Below are 17,126 nucleotides of genomic sequence, written 5' to 3'. Positions count from 1 at the left end.
AGAAGAAAAGAAAAAGAAAAAGAAAAAAGAAGGAAAAAAAAATAAAGGGGGGCAGAGACAATAAAGGACAGTGGACAGTCTAAAAGTGTATGACCAGTTGAGGGGAGAGGTAGGGATGAGATATAGGAGAATATATCTGGATTGCAAGAAGGTTAAAAAAAAAAGGGAGAAAGGAGAAAGGAAAATAAGGAGTAAAAATTTTTTAAAAATTTAAGTAAAAAAAGTAATAATAATAAAAAATACATACAGAAAAAGGCGAATAGAAAAAAAAAGAAGAAAAAAAAGAAAAAACTTATAAAAAAAGCAAAAAAAAAAAAAACCACAGCAGTTCCCTCTTGTGGACAGGTGTGGTTTGATGTGGTAGGTCTTGGAGGCTGCTCTCAGAGGCTCTGCCTTGGCATTTGCGGAGATTAGATAGGCTGGTGGCACACCAGGTTCTGCTGAACTACGAACTGTAGGCCACTCTAATGAGTCCAATCTCCTTTTGCTGCGGTTGAGCAGAGTTGTATTTTCCAGGCCTGCCTCGGTTCAAAGTTCCAGTCCATGCACTCTTTATGCTACCACAGATGGTGTTTTTGTTTTGGTTGCTGGCTTCTTAGGGGGAGTAATTGGTTTGTCTTGGCTCAGGCTGGGATTTCGGCTGCTCCTGCCTGAGGCGAGATGTGCAGCAGCAGGTGAAGTGCGCACCGTCTCAGACCCAGCCCCCGCGGGGATCGTGTTAGCGTTGGGGGAGGAATGAGTGCACAGCTGTTGCCTGAGGTGGCGCCAGGAGCTGCTGGAAATGAGCTGGGAGCTCCTGTAGCCTGTGCATGCGCGCCCAGGTCTCCACTGCCACCAATTCTCTGCCGGGATCACGTAGAGGTGGGGGCTATTTTTTCCCTGTTGACACCCGGGATTCAGGTTTCACGGGGCCAATGCTGGGGGCAAGATGCGCCGTGGAAATGAGGTGCGTGCTCCCACTCCTAAAACCGAGGTCGAAGTGAGCACCCCTATCACCGCCACGGCAGTGGCCGCCGACTCCTCGCCAAGATGGCGCTGGGCTGGAAGCTGTTCCTTCCCTTGCGCCACCTGGGCTCGGGATTTAGGCTACCCAGCAGTTATCTATGGAGTGAGCTTCTCTCTCCAAGCGCAGTTAAGCGTTCTTTACCTCTTCCCCAGAGACAGTACTATGAGCGTGTTCAGTCTCTCTGTCTCTTCCCTTTGTCTCTCGGGCTCCGCGTGCTTGCGCTGCATTGGGCTGGGGCTCCCACCTCCCCTGCCCTCTCGGGCTGGCCCGTTTTCTAATCTCCCCAGTTCGCACTCACTCACTCAGGTATCCTTCAGATTCTCTTCCTTCTGGAGTCCGTATTTTCTCCTTCGGCTCTTGCAGATGAGAGCAATGTCCTTCTCAGTTTGATCGATGGGACAGACGAAGTTTACAGAGCTCCCTTCCTCTCCGCCATCTTGGCTCCTCCCCTGTTCCTCATTTTTGAGGAAAATCTTTCACTGTTGAGTATGATGTTAGCTGTGGGTTTTTCATACAGGGACTTTATTGTGTTGAGATGTATTCATTCTCTACCCAATTTTTAAGAGCTTTTTATCATGAAAAGATGTTCAATTTTTGTGGAATGTTTTTTTTCTTCTGCTCTGTTGAAAAGATAATATGATTTTTTTCAATCTTTCATTCTATTATTTTTTAATATATTTTATGTCTTTATTTTATTTTGAGAGAGAAAGACAGAGAGTGAGTGGGGGAGGGGCAGAGAGAGAGGCAAACACAGAATCCAAAGACAGGCTCCAGACTCTCAGCTGTCAGCCCAAAGCCCAATGCAGGGCTCAAACCCACAGACTGTGAGATCATGATCTGAGCCGAAGTTGCTTAACCAACTGAGCCAGCCAGGTGCCCCCTTTCATTCTATTAAAGTGGTGCCTCATGTTGACTGATTTGCCTGTGTTGAAACATCCTTTTTTCCTAGAGAGACATCCCACTCAATCATAGTGTATGATCCCTTTAATGTGCATTTAAATTTGGTGAGAAATTTTGCATCTATAGTCATTGGGGGTATTGTCCTACAGTTTTCTTTTCTTTTTCTTTTTTTTATATAATTTTTTAAATGTTTATTTGTTATTGAGAGAGAAACAGAGCATGAGCGGGGGAGGGTCAGAGAGAGGGAGACACAGAATTGGAAGCAGGCTCCAGGCTCTGAGTTGTCAGCACAGAGCCTGATGCGGGGCTTGAACCCACAAACTGCAAGATTGTGGCCCAAACCAAAGTCAGCTGCTTAACTGACTGAGCCACCCAGGTGCCCCCAGTTTTCTTTTCTTGTAGTGAGAACTGACTTTGGTATCATGGTCATACTGGCTTCATTAAATGAGTTTGGGAGTATTTCCTCTTCTCAAACTTTTTGGAAGAGTTTAAGAAAGATTCGTGTTAATTCTTTAGATGTTTGGTAGAATTCATCAGTTAAGCCATTTGGTTTGTGCTTTTTTTGGTTGGAAGTGTGTGGATTATTGCTTCAATCTCCTTAATGGTTACTAGTTGTTCAGGGTTTTGACTTCATCATGATTCGCTATTAGTGGATTGTATTTTTCTAGGAATTTATTCATTTTGTCTAGATTATCCAATTTATTGGCATATAATTGTTCATAGTCACCTCTTTTGATTCTTTGTATTTCTGTGGTGTCAGAAAGCTTAACCTACTGAGTGACCCAGGTGCCCCACTTCAGGCTGGTTTATATGGTATTTAGAGGAAACTTTGGACTTAGACTTTGAGCTGACGTTTGGTAAGATATGGATCTTTGGGGTCTAGAGACTGAATGCTTGTGGCCTCACAAAATTCATATGTTGAAAGCTAATCTCCAATCGGATGGTATTTCAAGGTAGGACCTTTTGGAGATGATTAGATCATGTGGGCTGAACCCTCATTAATGTGGTTAGTGCCCTGGCTAAAAGTTGCCCCAGAACTTTGTGCTAATGGGGCAGAGCCTGCATGGTATTCTCTCTTTCTCTCTCTCTCCTTCTCTCTACCCCTCCCCTGCTTGCCCTCTCTCTAAAAATAAATAAACATTAAAAAAAAGTTGCCCTGGAGAGCTCCCCCTGCCCACTTCTGACATGCAAGGACACAGAGAAAAGACAACCATCCTAGAAGCAGAAGTGGGCTTTCATCAGATATCCAATTGACCAGCACCTTGATCTGGACTTCCCAACTCCCACAACTGTGAGAAATAAATTTCTGTTGTTTATCAGCTTCCCAATCTATGGCATTCTGTGATGGCAGGCTCACTGGACTGAGGTAGCCAGCAGCCACCCCTATTTTCCCCTGGGGTGCTCAACTGTGCTGGACAGGTCAGAGCTTCCAGACTGGCAGATAGAAGCTAGTCTTTGGGGAACACCGTTGGAAAACTTGAAAGCGGGGCGAAGCTGGAAAACTTGAGAGCTGGAATTTCTTTTTGATTATAAATACACATGGCATGGTACAGGGGACAGGGTCCCTGGCAAGAGAAAGTCCCGAATCTCCTCAACAGCTTTGATGGGTGTGACTTTATTCTCTCAAGGGGTAGGAGCCTTTCAGGTTTAAACTAGTTTCTGATTTCTCACAAAGGGAACTATCGATGAATCAGTGTGTTTTGATGGGGAGGAAGGTCCAGGACTTCTCACTTACTCCTCCATGTTGCTGATGTTACTTCCTCATTTAATTTTTTAATTTTGGTGTGAATTTGGCAAGTTCTTGATCCTCTTTAAGCCTCATTTCTTTTTATGCATCTAAAATGTGGAAGTGGGGTTGTGGTGAGTATTAAGGGAGGTAATGTACGTACCTCCGGCGGGTTTTACTGGCTTCCACTCCCAATGCGGCAGAAGCCCGGCTCTGCTTCATGGAGCGGTCCAGGGGGTCGACGTTGGCTTAACAACCACACTGATTCATGAAAACATGTTCTCCCTCTCCTGCTCTGAAAACCACCACCTTGGCTCAGAACTGCTGACCTTCCTCCAGCAGCTGCGCTCTCCTCCGCCCCATGGCCCAGGCTCATGCTCTCCTCCAGGAACTCTGCTGCTCGGCACCAGGATGTGAACCTTCCTGTAACCCACAAGCACCCACTCTCCGAGGATCAGAGTGTGGTCTGTGTGAGGCAGCAGGTGGAGAGAATGCTGCCTCCGTATGTCTGGCATGAAGGGTATGGTAGGAGAGCAGGGTTATTTCTGAGCCTGAATCTTCTAGCAAATATAAAAGCCCTGTCTCCTAGTACTTCTAGCTTCCTCATACTCCTTCCTCAGTGAAGGACTAAGTCCATGTAATTCTACAAACCTCATCATCTCTGCTCCCTTCCTTGCTCGGCTCAATTTTCTCCCAGAAGTCTTTGCATTGCCTTCTTCATATATTTTCTGGCAAGAAGTGCCCCATGGTTTTCTAGATGTGAATGGGCAGGTATGAATCTGAGCAGAAATGTACTGATGAGGCTCAAATGGTGGGTTCTGCTGTATAAGTAAAGCATCCAGCCTTGAACGTTGGTAAAAACCACTAGCTCTGAGCTTGGCTCAAATCAACTTTAACTGAGGCACAACTTTAACTGAGGCAGTTTCAAGGTCATTTGCAACTAGATTTGGACTCCAACTCTACTGACTTCCCGATTCCATATTCTGTGATTTCTCTTCTAATTCTTATTATTTCTTTTCTTCTGCTTAATTTGGATTTAATTTGCTCTTCTTTTTCTAGTTTCCTAAAGTGGAAACTTAGATCACTGACTTTAGATCTCTCTCTCTTTCTAATCTATGCATTCAATTGTATAAATTGCTCTCTAAGCTCTGCTCTCACTGCATCCCACGACCTTTGGTAAGTTGTGTTTTCATTTTCATTTAGTTCAAAATATTTTTAAATTCCTCTTGAGACCTCTTCTTTGACCCATGTGTTATTTAAAAGTGTGGATTTTATGTTTGCTTTTACTTTCAGAAACTGTTGATATTCTGTCCTTATTTCCATTCTCAGTTTAGGAGTCTGGCAGGACAGGCTAAGCGCACTCAGTGGCTGTTCCCACCCACTTAGGAGCTGGAGTGGCGGGTGCCTGACCAGTCCTCCATGGCGGGCTGTGTGCTCCAGCCTTTCTCAAGGAACTGCTGAACAGGTAGGCACCTTGGACCCATCCATGACCTTAGGTGGAGTATGAGCAGATTCGGGACCTGGCGCAGTCCATTCACCCTGAAATTTCTCCTTGGCCCCAGCCTTTTCATCAGTGGCCTGCTTTTCCTTTCTAATCTCCTTTAAAATTTTTTAAAAAATGTTTATTTATCTATTTAAAAAGTTTTATGTGTATTTATTTTGAGAGAGAGCACACGAGCAAGGGAGGGGCAGAGAGAGAGGGAGACACAGAATTCTTAGCAGGCTCCAGGCCCTGAGCTGTTAGCACAGAGCCCAACTTGGGGCTTGAACTCACAAACTGTGAGATCGTGACCTGAGCTGAAGTCTGACGCTCAACCGACTGAGCCACCCAGGTGCCCCATCCTTTCCAATATCTTTAGGATCTTTGTGGAAGTAGAGATCAGGCATGACCTTCTGGGGGTGCTCATGGGAAGTAATGCCACTCATGCATAGAATTTCCTGGGTTTGCATCCACTACATCAGACCCACGGAGTGAGTTCTCTTGTTTGCAGGGGGTGACAACCCTACTTAGCTCAGAGGACAGCCTGTGTTCACAGAGAGCTGGTAGGCAGGTGAACGTTAGACACCTCTATGAAAAGCTGGTGGTCAGCTCCGGAATCAGTAACCCTCAGAAGTCACGGCTTCTAGAAGGCTGTCTGGAGCTGGTTAATGAAGGTTCCAGGAGTGGAGCACCAGCAAAGGAGGGGCCCAGGGCAGCGGCAACTTCAGCAGAGCCCACTGGCCAGTATTTCTGGAAGGCAGGACTCTGACATCAGCCAGGTTTGTAATGGCACAAGCTGCTGGCAGAAGCTTCTCTCGGGTTCTCTTCAGATTTATGACAAAGATGCTGTCACTTTTCCTTTGACAGATGTACTGTTCCATTTGGAAGTCACGGTTGGTGCCACCTAAGGGGTGCTGCAAGGAAGTTGAGGACATCCACCTCCTTCATCTGCAGGATATCAAGGGCTCCAGACACTGTGAACGTTTCCCTTTATGTTACGGTGGAAAACCAGAACAATGCAGTGTGGGTCCTTTACTCTTGCAGATCGTGCAGAAAGGCTAGAAGGGTATTTTTTAAATCTCCCTACACTTTGTAATTTTCCAGTTATCTTTGTGATTGATTTCCATTGTGGTCACAGAAAAGACAATACATAATTTCTATTTTTTAAGTATATTAAGGTATGTTTTATAGCTCAGAATGTGTTCTATCTTGCTCAGTGTTTCATGTGAGCTGGAGGAGAACATGGATGTTGCTATTGCTGGACACAGTAGCCTAAGAGGTTGATTATATTCAGTTGATTGATGATGGTGTTGAGTTCAACTATGCACCTACTGATTTTTGGCCTGCCGGATCTGTCCATTTCTGATGGAGGGGTGTTGAAGTCGCCAACTATGAAAGCAGATTCATCGATTTTTTTCTTTGCTGTTCATCAGTTTTCCCTTACCGAGTTCGACATTCTCTTGTTAGGTCCCTACTTGTTATATCTTTTTCAAGAATTAATCCCTACTGCCCTTCTCTATCCCTGATACATTTCCTTGCTTTCAAGTCCACCCTGTCTGAAATAAATATAGCTATCCTTTTTGGGGGGGTGAGGGTGGTATTAGCTGGCATATTTTTCTCCATTCATTCACTTTAAAAACAAAATCTTTATTTTTTAAATGATCTCTAGGCCCAGTGTGGGGCTAGGGACCCATCAGATCTCATGGCCCTAAGATCAAGAGTTGTGTGCTCTACCGAATGAGCCAGCCAGTTGCCTCTGGGTCTTGTTTTTGATCCCCTCTGAAAAATTCTGTCTTTTTTATATTTATTCTTATATAATTTATAATAATAATATATAACAGTTCATTATTAAATATTAATAGATACTAATTTATTGTTATATAAATGTTATATTTGTTATTGGTATTTTAATACTTTTAATATTTATACCATTGATATTCAAAGTTATTATTGATAAAATGGATTAATACCTATTGTATTTGTTACTGTTTTCTATTTGTTATTCTTGTTATTTGTTCATATTTTTGTCTTCCACTCTTTCTGCCTTTTGTGTGTTTTGTTTGTTGTTTGTTTGTTTTGGTGCAAAAAGGTGATTTTATTAGAGCATGGGGACAGGACCCATGGGCTGTCCTGTAGAGAGAGCTGCCTGCCTTTTGTGGTTTTAGTTGAGCATTTTATGTTTCTGTTTTCTCTACTTCCTTACTTAGCATATCAACTATACTTCATTTTTTTATAATGTTTTCCTTTTTTAAATTTATTTTCTAATGTTTTTAAATTTACTTTTGAGAGAGAGAGGCAGCGTGAGCAGGGGAGGGTCAGAAAGAGAGGGAAACACATAATCTCAAGCAGGCTCCAGGCTCTGAGGTGTCAGCACAGAGCCCGACACGGGGCTCTAACCCACAAACCGTGAGATCATGACCTGAGCAACGCGGGCTCCCCTATACTTCATTTTTAATGTTTTTAAATGTTTATTTATTTTTGAGAGAGAGAGAGAAAAGGAGAGAACACCTGAGGGAGAGTGGGGAGGTCAGAGAGAGGGGGACAGAGGACCCAAAGTGGGCTCTGCGCTGACAGCATAGAAGCCGGATGCTGGGCTCCAACCCTTGAACAGCCAGATCATGACCTGAGCCGAAGTCAGATGCTTGACTAATTGAGCCACCCAGGTGCCCCTATTTTTTTATTTTTAAAATTTTAATTAATTAGTTAATGAATTATAGCTCTTTCTGGGGAAAAGTTTATTGACTGAATTACTCCTTTCAGAGAACTAAGTTTTGGTTCTGGGGAAATACATGTAATTATTCTAGAAAGCAGAGGAGTTCCAAATGCACAACAGAAATGTGTTGACTAATGTGGGAAGAGAGTGGAGGAGAATTAAAACTGTCAAACATTTTAGAATAAGAATGTCAAGCAATCACATAAACTTTTCATTCATGCAAGTGATTATCCAATACCTCAGACTGAGTTTTTATTTATTCATTCAACAAGTATTTGAGGTCTATTATGTGCAGACATACATTTCTATTCTCTCTTTTTTTTACTTTTTAAATATTTTTTATTTATTTTTGAGAGACAGAAAGAGACAGCGTGAGCAAGGGAGGGTCAGAGAGAGAGGGAGACACAGAATCTGAAGCAGGATCCAGGCTCTGAGCTGTCAGCACAGAGCCTGATGTGGGGCTCGACCCCACGAACGGTGATATCATGACCTGAGCTGAAGTCAGACGCTTAACCGACTGAGCCACCCAGGCGCCCCCATTTCTATTCTCATAGATCCCTCCAAGGACAGACACTACTGCTTTCCTTGCAAACTCAAGGAAAGTTCACTATCCAATGTGCTCTTTATTCATTCATTTGAGGTCTTTTTTTTAAGAAGTTGTTGATGATTGCCCTAGAGTTTGTAATATACATTTACAACAAATCCAAGACCACTTTCCAAAAACTTCATACAACTTCAGGAGTAGTTTAATTATCTTATACTAACAAAATAATCCTAATTCCTCCATCTTGTCCTTTGTATCACTGCTAGTTTTCATTTCACTTATATATACATAAACAAACATATATATGTGGGTATATACATATATAAGCATATATACTTGTATGCATTGTTGATACTAATATTTGGCATAAATTGTTATCTGTAACCTCAATTAAAAATAAAACGTTATAAAAAGCAAAAATAAAAAGTTTTCATTTTACCTTCACTCTCCTTTGATGTACTTCCTCTTTTAACGTTAATCTTTGAGCTTCCAGCGTTTTTCTTTCTCTATGTAAGGAAAACTACTTTTTCCCAAAGATTTTATTTTTTAAGTATCTCTACACCCAAGGTGATGCTTAACTCATGACGCTAGGATCAAGAGTGCCGCTGTCTAGGGACTGAGCCGGACAGGTGCCCCTCTAAAGAAAACTTTTAACAATCTTTGCAGGCAGGTCTACCGGCAACGAATTTTCTCCATTTTTGTTTGATAGTATCTTTATTTCTCCATTAATACACCCCATATACGCTGGGTTGGAGCACAAATCCCGACCTCAGCAGGCACGATCCCTGAAGAGGAGGCCTGCGCACGCGCACAGCAAAGGTCCCAGCCGATGGCAGGCAAGAATGGTGGGGAGGGCACCCTCCTACCTCTAGGTAGAGCCTGATGTTTAACTCAGAAAAATCCAGAGACAAGGGGAAACGTGGTTTTTCAAGTGCGCCCTTGAGCACAGAATGCGGAGAAAAGGTTAAGTCTCAGACTCAACGCTGTCGCCTCTGCGCCACGTGTGACAACGTTCCGCGCACCTCACGCAGATCCCTGCGCAGGACCGGGCGTGGCACCCCAAGCGGCTGGCTGCCTAGTAGCTCCCCATCTTCAGGCTGGGAAATCATGGCAGATTTCGGCAAAAATCAACACAACGCACTAGCCATCGAGGGGCAAGGGTGCCAACGCCCGGAGAGGGTCCTTTAGGCAGTAGCCTCTGCTCGTGGGTCCATCTGGTGAGCCCAGCAGTCCAGGGTGGATGTATCCTGTCCGTCTGGTGTAAAGTACCCCGCCCGCTGGGCCAGTTGTTCTAAAAAACGTGCCCTGGACTGGTTTTGAGGAGAAATAGTAAGACACATGACACCAAACTGATTGTGATCGAAGGAAGAAATTTTTTATGATAACATGAAACAGCAGGCACCGGCAGTGCGTGCCGGACCATCAAAGAAGCTTCCAGCAGGCAGTGAGAGAGAGAGAGAGAGAGAGAGAGAGAGAGAGAGAGAGACAGAGAGAGAGAGAGAGAGAGAGAGAGAGGAAGGAGAATGTAGCTGGGAGCCGTTCGGGAAGTTCTTCCTGGGACAGAATGAGTAAAGCAGGTAAGCAAGGGGTAGAAACTTACAATGTATCCATTTCCTCTCAGGCGTCCAATCAGTTGGCATGTAATTGTTTTAGTAGCCTCCTAAGCCTCTGTATTCACTCCTTCCACTTCCACTGCTTCCTTTTTTCATTTCTGATTTTGAGTCTCGCCTCTTTTTTTGGGGGGGGGAGGGGTCAGTTCAGCTAAAGTTTTCCCAATTAGGTCTCTTTTCAAGACATCAACTCCAATTTTGTTGATTTTTTTTTTTCTGTCTTTCTAGTCTCTACTGTTAAAACCCGTATTGTTTCCTTCCTCTGCTAACTCTGGGTTTAGTGTGTTCCTCTCTCTATGGTTCCTTGGGTTTAAAGTTAGGATGCTTTTTTGAGATCTACCTTTTCCCTAACATTGGCATTTAGTGATAGAAATGCCCCTCTGTGAACTGCTTTTGCCGTATCTTCTAAGTTTTGTTGTGTTGCATTTTTATTTTCATTGGTCTCAGGATACTTTGTGATTTCCCTTTGGATTTCCTCTTTGACCCATTGGTTGTTCTGGAGCTGTGGTTGATTTTCACCTTTGTGAATTTTCCAATCTTTCTCCTGCTTGCAATTTTTTGGCAAGCCCCGACAGAAACAAATGCAGGAGCCATCCAGCAGTAAGCATGCCAACGACCAGGGGTGGGTGCCCCTTAGGCCCTGGCCACAGCTGTTGGGTCCAGTTGGTGAGTCCAAGCAGTCCAAGGGCTTAGCATCTCCTTCTGGGGAAACCACCTGCTGACTGTGCCAATTGTTCTAATAATGGACTCTGGGCTGGTTTGGAGCAGAAACAGCAAGAGACACAGACACGAAAATGATTGTCATGAAGGAAGAATATTTTTATTATAACCATGGACTGGAGGCATTGCAGACCACGCAGAGTGACTAGGGGCGTAGTCCATAAGTTCGGCAGGCAGAGAGAGAGAGAGAGGAGGGAATTGCTGGTGGGAAGCTTAATAGGGGGTGTTTTTTTGGGGGGGGGGGGATGAGTGAAGCAAGGTAGGCAGGAAATATGAACTTACCATTGGAGAGTTTGAAAAGTTTTGGCAGTGCTGTAGGCTACGCACAGTTCCCCTGCTGTGTAAGATCTGGCCGCCCAGATTCTGAGCGTCTTTTAGTAAAACCTGAACCTTAGGACTCCTGCCATGATGGCTACTTCCATCTTCTCCATGGCGCTGAGCCCACAATGCAGAGCCTGCGAGTTAGTGAATCCCAGCATTCTGTCTTTGTCCTTTATGCTTTTTAATTTTTTAAATGTTTATTTATTTTTATTTTTGAGAGAGAGAGAGTGTGCAAGTGAAGCGAAGAGCAGAGACAGAGGAGGAGAAAGTATCCCACAAGGGGCAAAGAGAGGAAAAGAGAGAGAGAGAGAGAGGATCCCAGAAGGGGCTAGAACTCACAAACCATGAGATCATGACCTCAGCTAAAGTAGGATGTTTAACTGACTGTGACTGCGCCACCCAGGTGCCCCAATGTTTATTTTTGGGGTGGAGGAAGAAGCAGAGAGAGGGAGACAGAAAGAAGTTCCAAAGTTTGCCCAGCACAGAGTCCAGTTGCTGGGCCTGAACTCACCAACCCTCGAGATCATGACCAGAGCCAAAGTCGGACGCTTAACTGAGCCACCCAGATACATAACATTAAATATACCTACTTAAACATTTTTAAGCATTTGGTTAACTAGTGTTAGTTATATTCACATTGTTATTCAGTAGCTCAGTAAAATTGTTCATCGTTTAGTTCTGGAACTTTAAACCAACAAACGCTAATTTCTTCTTCCTTGGAAAAGTCCCTTCTACTTTTGTTTCTGTGATTTTCACTACTTTACATACTTCATAGCAGTGAAAAAATACGTTTGTTATTTTTGTGACTGGCTTAATATCTCTTAGTATAATCTTCTTGATGTCCATTCATGCAGTCACATGCGACAAGATTTTTTTCCTTAAAACGACATAATATTCCATTAGATGTACACACCCCATTTTCTCTGCCCATTCATCTAGCAATGGACATTTGGGTTGGTTCACCTTTTATGGTGAATCACCAGTCAGATGCTTAACTGACTGAGCCACCCAGGCGCTTCTCATTGTGCTTTTGATATGTATTTCCCTGATGATTAGTGATGCTGACCATCTTTTTTTTTTTTAATTAAAAAAACATGAGGTACGCCTGGGTGGCTCAGTTGGTTAAGCCTCCGACTTCAGCTCAGGTCAGATCTCACATTTGTGGGTTCGAGCCCCGTGTCAGGCTCTGTGCTGACCTCTAGCTCAGAGCCTGGAGCCTGCTTCAGGTTCTGTGTCTCCTTCTCTCTCTGCCCCTCCCCCTCTCATGCTCTGTCTCTCTCTGTATCAAAAATAAATAAAACATTTAAAAAAAATAAAATAAAAAAACATGATTTCTTTCTTTTAAGTAGGCTTCTTGACCAATGTGGGGCTTAAATCACAGCCTTGAGATCAAGAGTCACGGCTCTACTGACTGAGCCAGCCAGGCGCCCCAAGTTGACCATCTTTTCATATAATTGTTGGTCATATTTATATCCTCTTTGGAAAAATGTTTATCCAATCTCCTGACCATATTTTAATTATATTATTTGTTTAAAAAACTTTTAATATAAATTCCAGTTAGTTAACACACGTGTAATATTAGTGTCAGGTGTACAATATAGTGATTCTACACTTCCATACATCGCCCGGTGCTCCTCGCAGCAAACTCACTCCTTATTTCCATCACTTATTTCACCCATCCCCCCACTGACCTCCCCTCTGGTAACCCTCAGTTTGTTTTATGTAGTTAAGAGTCTGTTTCTTGGTTTGCCTCTCCTCTCTCTCTCTCTCTCTCTCTCTCTCGTCCCCTTTTGCTCCTTTGTTTTGTTTCTTAAATATTACATAGAAGTGAATTCATTTGTCTTTGTATTTGTCTTTCTCTGACTGACTTGTTTTGCTTAGCATAATACTCTCTAGCTCCATCCACGTCCTTGCAAATGTCAAGATTTAATCACATTATTTGTTTTGTTTGTTTTGTTTTTTACTTGTAAAAGCTCCTGACATATGCCAGAGAGAAAAAAAGCCCTTATCAACTGTATGATTTGTGATTATTATTTCCCATTCTAGTATTTTTTCCTCTGTTGATTGCTTCCTTTGCTATGCACATGTTTTAGAGTTTGATGTAGGCTCATAAATAAGGTTTTCAAAATGTATAAGAACAATACATTTGTGTATTTCTTGTGCGATAAATATACTGGATTTCACATTGATTACTGTAATCGTTTTATATTGCTGTGTGACAAATTGCCACAAACCCAGCGGCCTGAAGGAAACCTGTTTGTTCAAGTTGTGTAGGCAGAACGGCGCAGTCTGTATTTAGAGCTGAGCAAGGCTCTCCCAGTCTCAAATCCCGAGTCAAAGCTTGCTATATCTATTTCTGAAGTCTTGAATAACAACTGACTTAATATCTTTAAAATATTTATTTAATGTTTATTTATTCTGAGAGAGAGAGCGAAGAACACAGGATCTGAAGTGCACTCCGTGCTGACAGCAGAGACCTGGTGTGGGGCTCAAACTCATGAACCCCAAGATAAGACCAGAGCTGAAGTAGGACCCTAAACCAGCTGAGCCACTTTGGCACTCCTACCGTACCTATTATCTTAACAAATGTCAGAAGAGTGCCTGACGGACTTGGTAGGTGGAGCCACTCGATCTCCTGGTCCTGAGTTCAAGTCCAGATAGGGTGAACATAGCACTTAAAAATTTTTTTTTATAGTGTCAACAAATACCTGTACATATTTTCTGTTAAGTGGCATTGTATGCGACACTGTACTGCCACTCTGCGTGTGGTACCAATATCTGCATTGTACTCAGCAGTGGTGGTGGAGGGGACCATGTGTAGCACTTTTGGTGGTGTCCTATGTATGCAGTAGGACTTAACACTTAACACCTTGGCAAACTCTAACATGCACTATACCGTGGCCTCCTCTGTGACAAACTGTATTTGGTTGCTCATATCTTAGGCTCATGAACTTTCTCCAAATATATATCTGCATGTCCTTGTCAATCTAGTTTTAGCAAGAATAATATTAGGTCAGCTTTGAGCCAGACCCCAGCTTTCCACTTCTGATCACCGTGTCCTGTGTTCAGCAAGAAGTTGTTCTGTTGCTTTAGCCAGAATTCCCTTAGGTTCCTCTTAGCACTTTCCCATCACTGCCCCAGGCTCTGCTCTGTAGGCGTATTTCCCACATGCTGGTTCTGGGTTTGGAGGGAAGGGCAGCCTCTCCCCAGGTGAGGTCCCAGGTGCAGGGTCCCAGTATCTATCCCTATCATTCAAGTGATGTCTGTCTCACCGTCCTAACAAGGGTCGTGAAATATTCTCTGCGGTGGCTCTTGGTAGGAGACACTGTGTGGCCTGATGACACCGCAGCCCCAGAGCTGCACCGCACAGGCATGTTTGGGCCTCCTCTGAGTCCCGTGTGGGGCTGAGCGGGGCTGGCACTCTTCACAGCACTCCTGGGGCAGCTCGGGAGGACTCCCGTTTTGGAGCCCCCTAGTTTTGTCTGGGGGATCCTGGCCACCCCGACCATACACAACACAGCGTGGCAAGTGCCAAGTGCCAAGTGCATGACAAGCAGCATTTCCTTCAGGCCGTGGGCGCTGCTGTGGGGTCGCGTTGCTGAGCAGGGCGGTCCCAGGCTGTGTGTCCTGGGCTCTGCGAAGTGATCCTCGATGCCGGCAGCCAGCGGTCCTCCATACGTGGCCTGGGATTGTCCTGAGCAGCAACAGTGAGCTACAGACAGGAAAATGACTGCCCTGAAGGAAGGCGTTTGTAGTTGCTCCTAATCCCCAATCAGGAGCCATGCAGGACCTGTGGCGTGGGGAGGGAAGCGGTCTTGGGGATCAGCAGGCAGGGGGAGAGGGCCTGCGGGGTGCAGCCTGTATGGAGGATTTCTGGCGGAGCAGTGGGCAAAGCGACAGGAAGGGGAGGCCCACACTTCGGGTTGAGCTGCTTCTGCTCAGATGTTCCCTTTGATGGCAGGTAATTGTCTTACAGTCTCCTCCGGGGCTTTGTGTTTTCATGGCAGGCGTTGAAATGTCTCCTCTTCATTGAGATTTTATTAATTGGGATCCTCCCTCTTGTCTTGGTTAGTTTAACTAAAAGTTGTCAATTTTGTTCATTTTCTTAAGAAGGGAACTCTTATTTCATTGATCTTCCTATTGTTCGTCTATCTATAGTTCCTTGATTTGTGCTCCATCCACATTATTTCCTTCCTACTGCTAATTACAGGAGGTTGTTCATGCTACCTGTCCCTGAGGTTACAGATAGGATGTTAGTAGAAATCTTTCCGTGTTGTTAATGTAGCAATATGTTAGCCTTTTGTCACTGCCATTCACTGTTGGACTCTCAACCCACTGAGCCACCCCAGTGCCCCTCATTTCTTTTTTTTAAGTAGGCTTCATGCTCAGCACAGAACCGAATGCTGAACTTGAACTCAGGACTCTGAGATCATGACCTGAGCTAAGATCAAGAATCAGCCACTTAGCAGACTAAGCAACCCAGGCGACTCCTACTGTAACAGTTTTCTCAGAGTTATAAATCGGCACCCACTCAGTGGCTTAAATGCAACCCACTTATCTGTACAAGTTCTGTGGTCAGAACTGCCCAGGATCGATTTGGTGATGAGCCCCAACTCCCCCCCGCCCCAGATTCAAATCACAATGGCAGAGGTCCCTCTATGCGTCGTGAAGGACCTGAACAAAGCGTTTCTTACCATCTAAACAAGTGCCATGACATTACTTTTCATTACTGAGCTCTGCGAGTCACAGGAAGCTCTCAGCGCACGGCCGCTCTGTCCCTCTGCCCCTGACCCGCGTCATGTGTGTCCTGAGTGGCGCCTCACCGCGCCGTCCCTCAGCGCTTCCCTGCGTGCTACTCAGCACCACCCCGCGGTTCGGGAGGTGGTACCGTTCGGGCTGGTTCTCCCTGGCGTCCCGCAGCCTTGTACCAGTGTGCGCTTTCATGACAGAGATTCTTTACCGAACTACATTTGGGTTTCTGAAAATTCTCCTGGGTCACCTGTGCCACTTCTTTGTAAAATCTGAGCAAATCCTGCTAAATATATTTTCACTGAAAACTTCATATCTGAGCACCCTGGGTTTGCAATCAGGATCGTCATACCTCCCCATCTCCCGGATGATATTTGGTCACCCCCTTCTGTCTTCAGCACAACTTCTGTCAGGTGGGATTTGCTAGAACCCGTTTACCCTGATGTTTCCTCGTAGTAATTTCCATGCCCTGTCCCACAGGCTCCTTGTCTCTAAACACTACTTGCCTACATTGTATTCAGAGCAGGTCCCAGTCTGTCCTGCACTGAGGTCCCAGTTGCAGGGGTCTGACAATTAAGCCTAGTCCTGAATAGTTTGCATTCCCATCTTAACAAGGGTCATCAAATCATTCTTTCCCTTAATAGGGCTATTGTGATGCACCGCCTCCCGCTGGCTTGGGCGACCACACATCTCGGCAACTGTGCTGACACCGGGAACTGCAACAGACGCAGCGCAGCACAGGCGCCCCTCAGTGGTTCCTCAGGCGGCATCGTACCTCGGTACTGTATCTCAGCACTGTACCTTAGTACCGTGCCTCGGTGCCATACTGCTACTGTTCCTAGGCACTTCTAGTCCTTTCCAGGCTCTGCTTGGTGAGATGATTCTTTGTTTCACCACTTTGGTCACATGAACTTTCTCTTAGACTTTCTGTGTACTTCTTTATCACATGGAGTTTAACGCCCTCCATGATAAGTCTGTTTAATAAGGACCTGCACTCTACACTTCTGAGCACTTGCATGGTATCGAATCGGGTTCATCATTCTTACCATCTCCTGCTCATGTCTGATCACCTCGACCTGCCTTTAGCAAGAATCCTCAGAGCTGGTTTGCCCAGAACCCTCTTTATCCTAGACCTCTACTCTTAGGAATTTTTGACTAATCCACTGTCCTCCATCCTGCTCCTGGGCACAATGCACACGTGGTGTTGCTGGATTTAGAGTTGAGTCCTGTGTCCCCGGTGTAAAGGCACATTGCAGAGGTCCCTGTCCCTACTGCAGTGCTTCTGAGTGAAGGCCGCAGCACCATCGTCAAGGAGTGTCATTGAGTGTCCTTCCCCTTTAACAGTGTCCTCTGTGGG

At 44.7% G+C, this 17,126-nt stretch overlaps 1 pseudogene; it reads right to left on the bottom strand.

The window, feature by feature from the left end:
• Nucleotides 1-4,983: 4,983 nt before the first annotated feature.
• Nucleotides 4,984-15,964, bottom strand: LOC115286950 (annotated as a pseudogene).
• Between the last annotated feature and the right edge of the window lie 1,162 nt (nt 15,965-17,126).

Source organism: Suricata suricatta, chromosome 3 (genome assembly GCF_006229205.1).
Source record: "Suricata suricatta isolate VVHF042 chromosome 3, meerkat_22Aug2017_6uvM2_HiC, whole genome shotgun sequence".
Classification (NCBI taxonomy): domain Eukaryota; kingdom Metazoa; phylum Chordata; class Mammalia; order Carnivora; family Herpestidae; genus Suricata; species Suricata suricatta.
The sequence above is the reverse complement of the archived record's forward strand: the minus strand, read 5'-3'. Positions and strand labels throughout refer to the sequence as shown.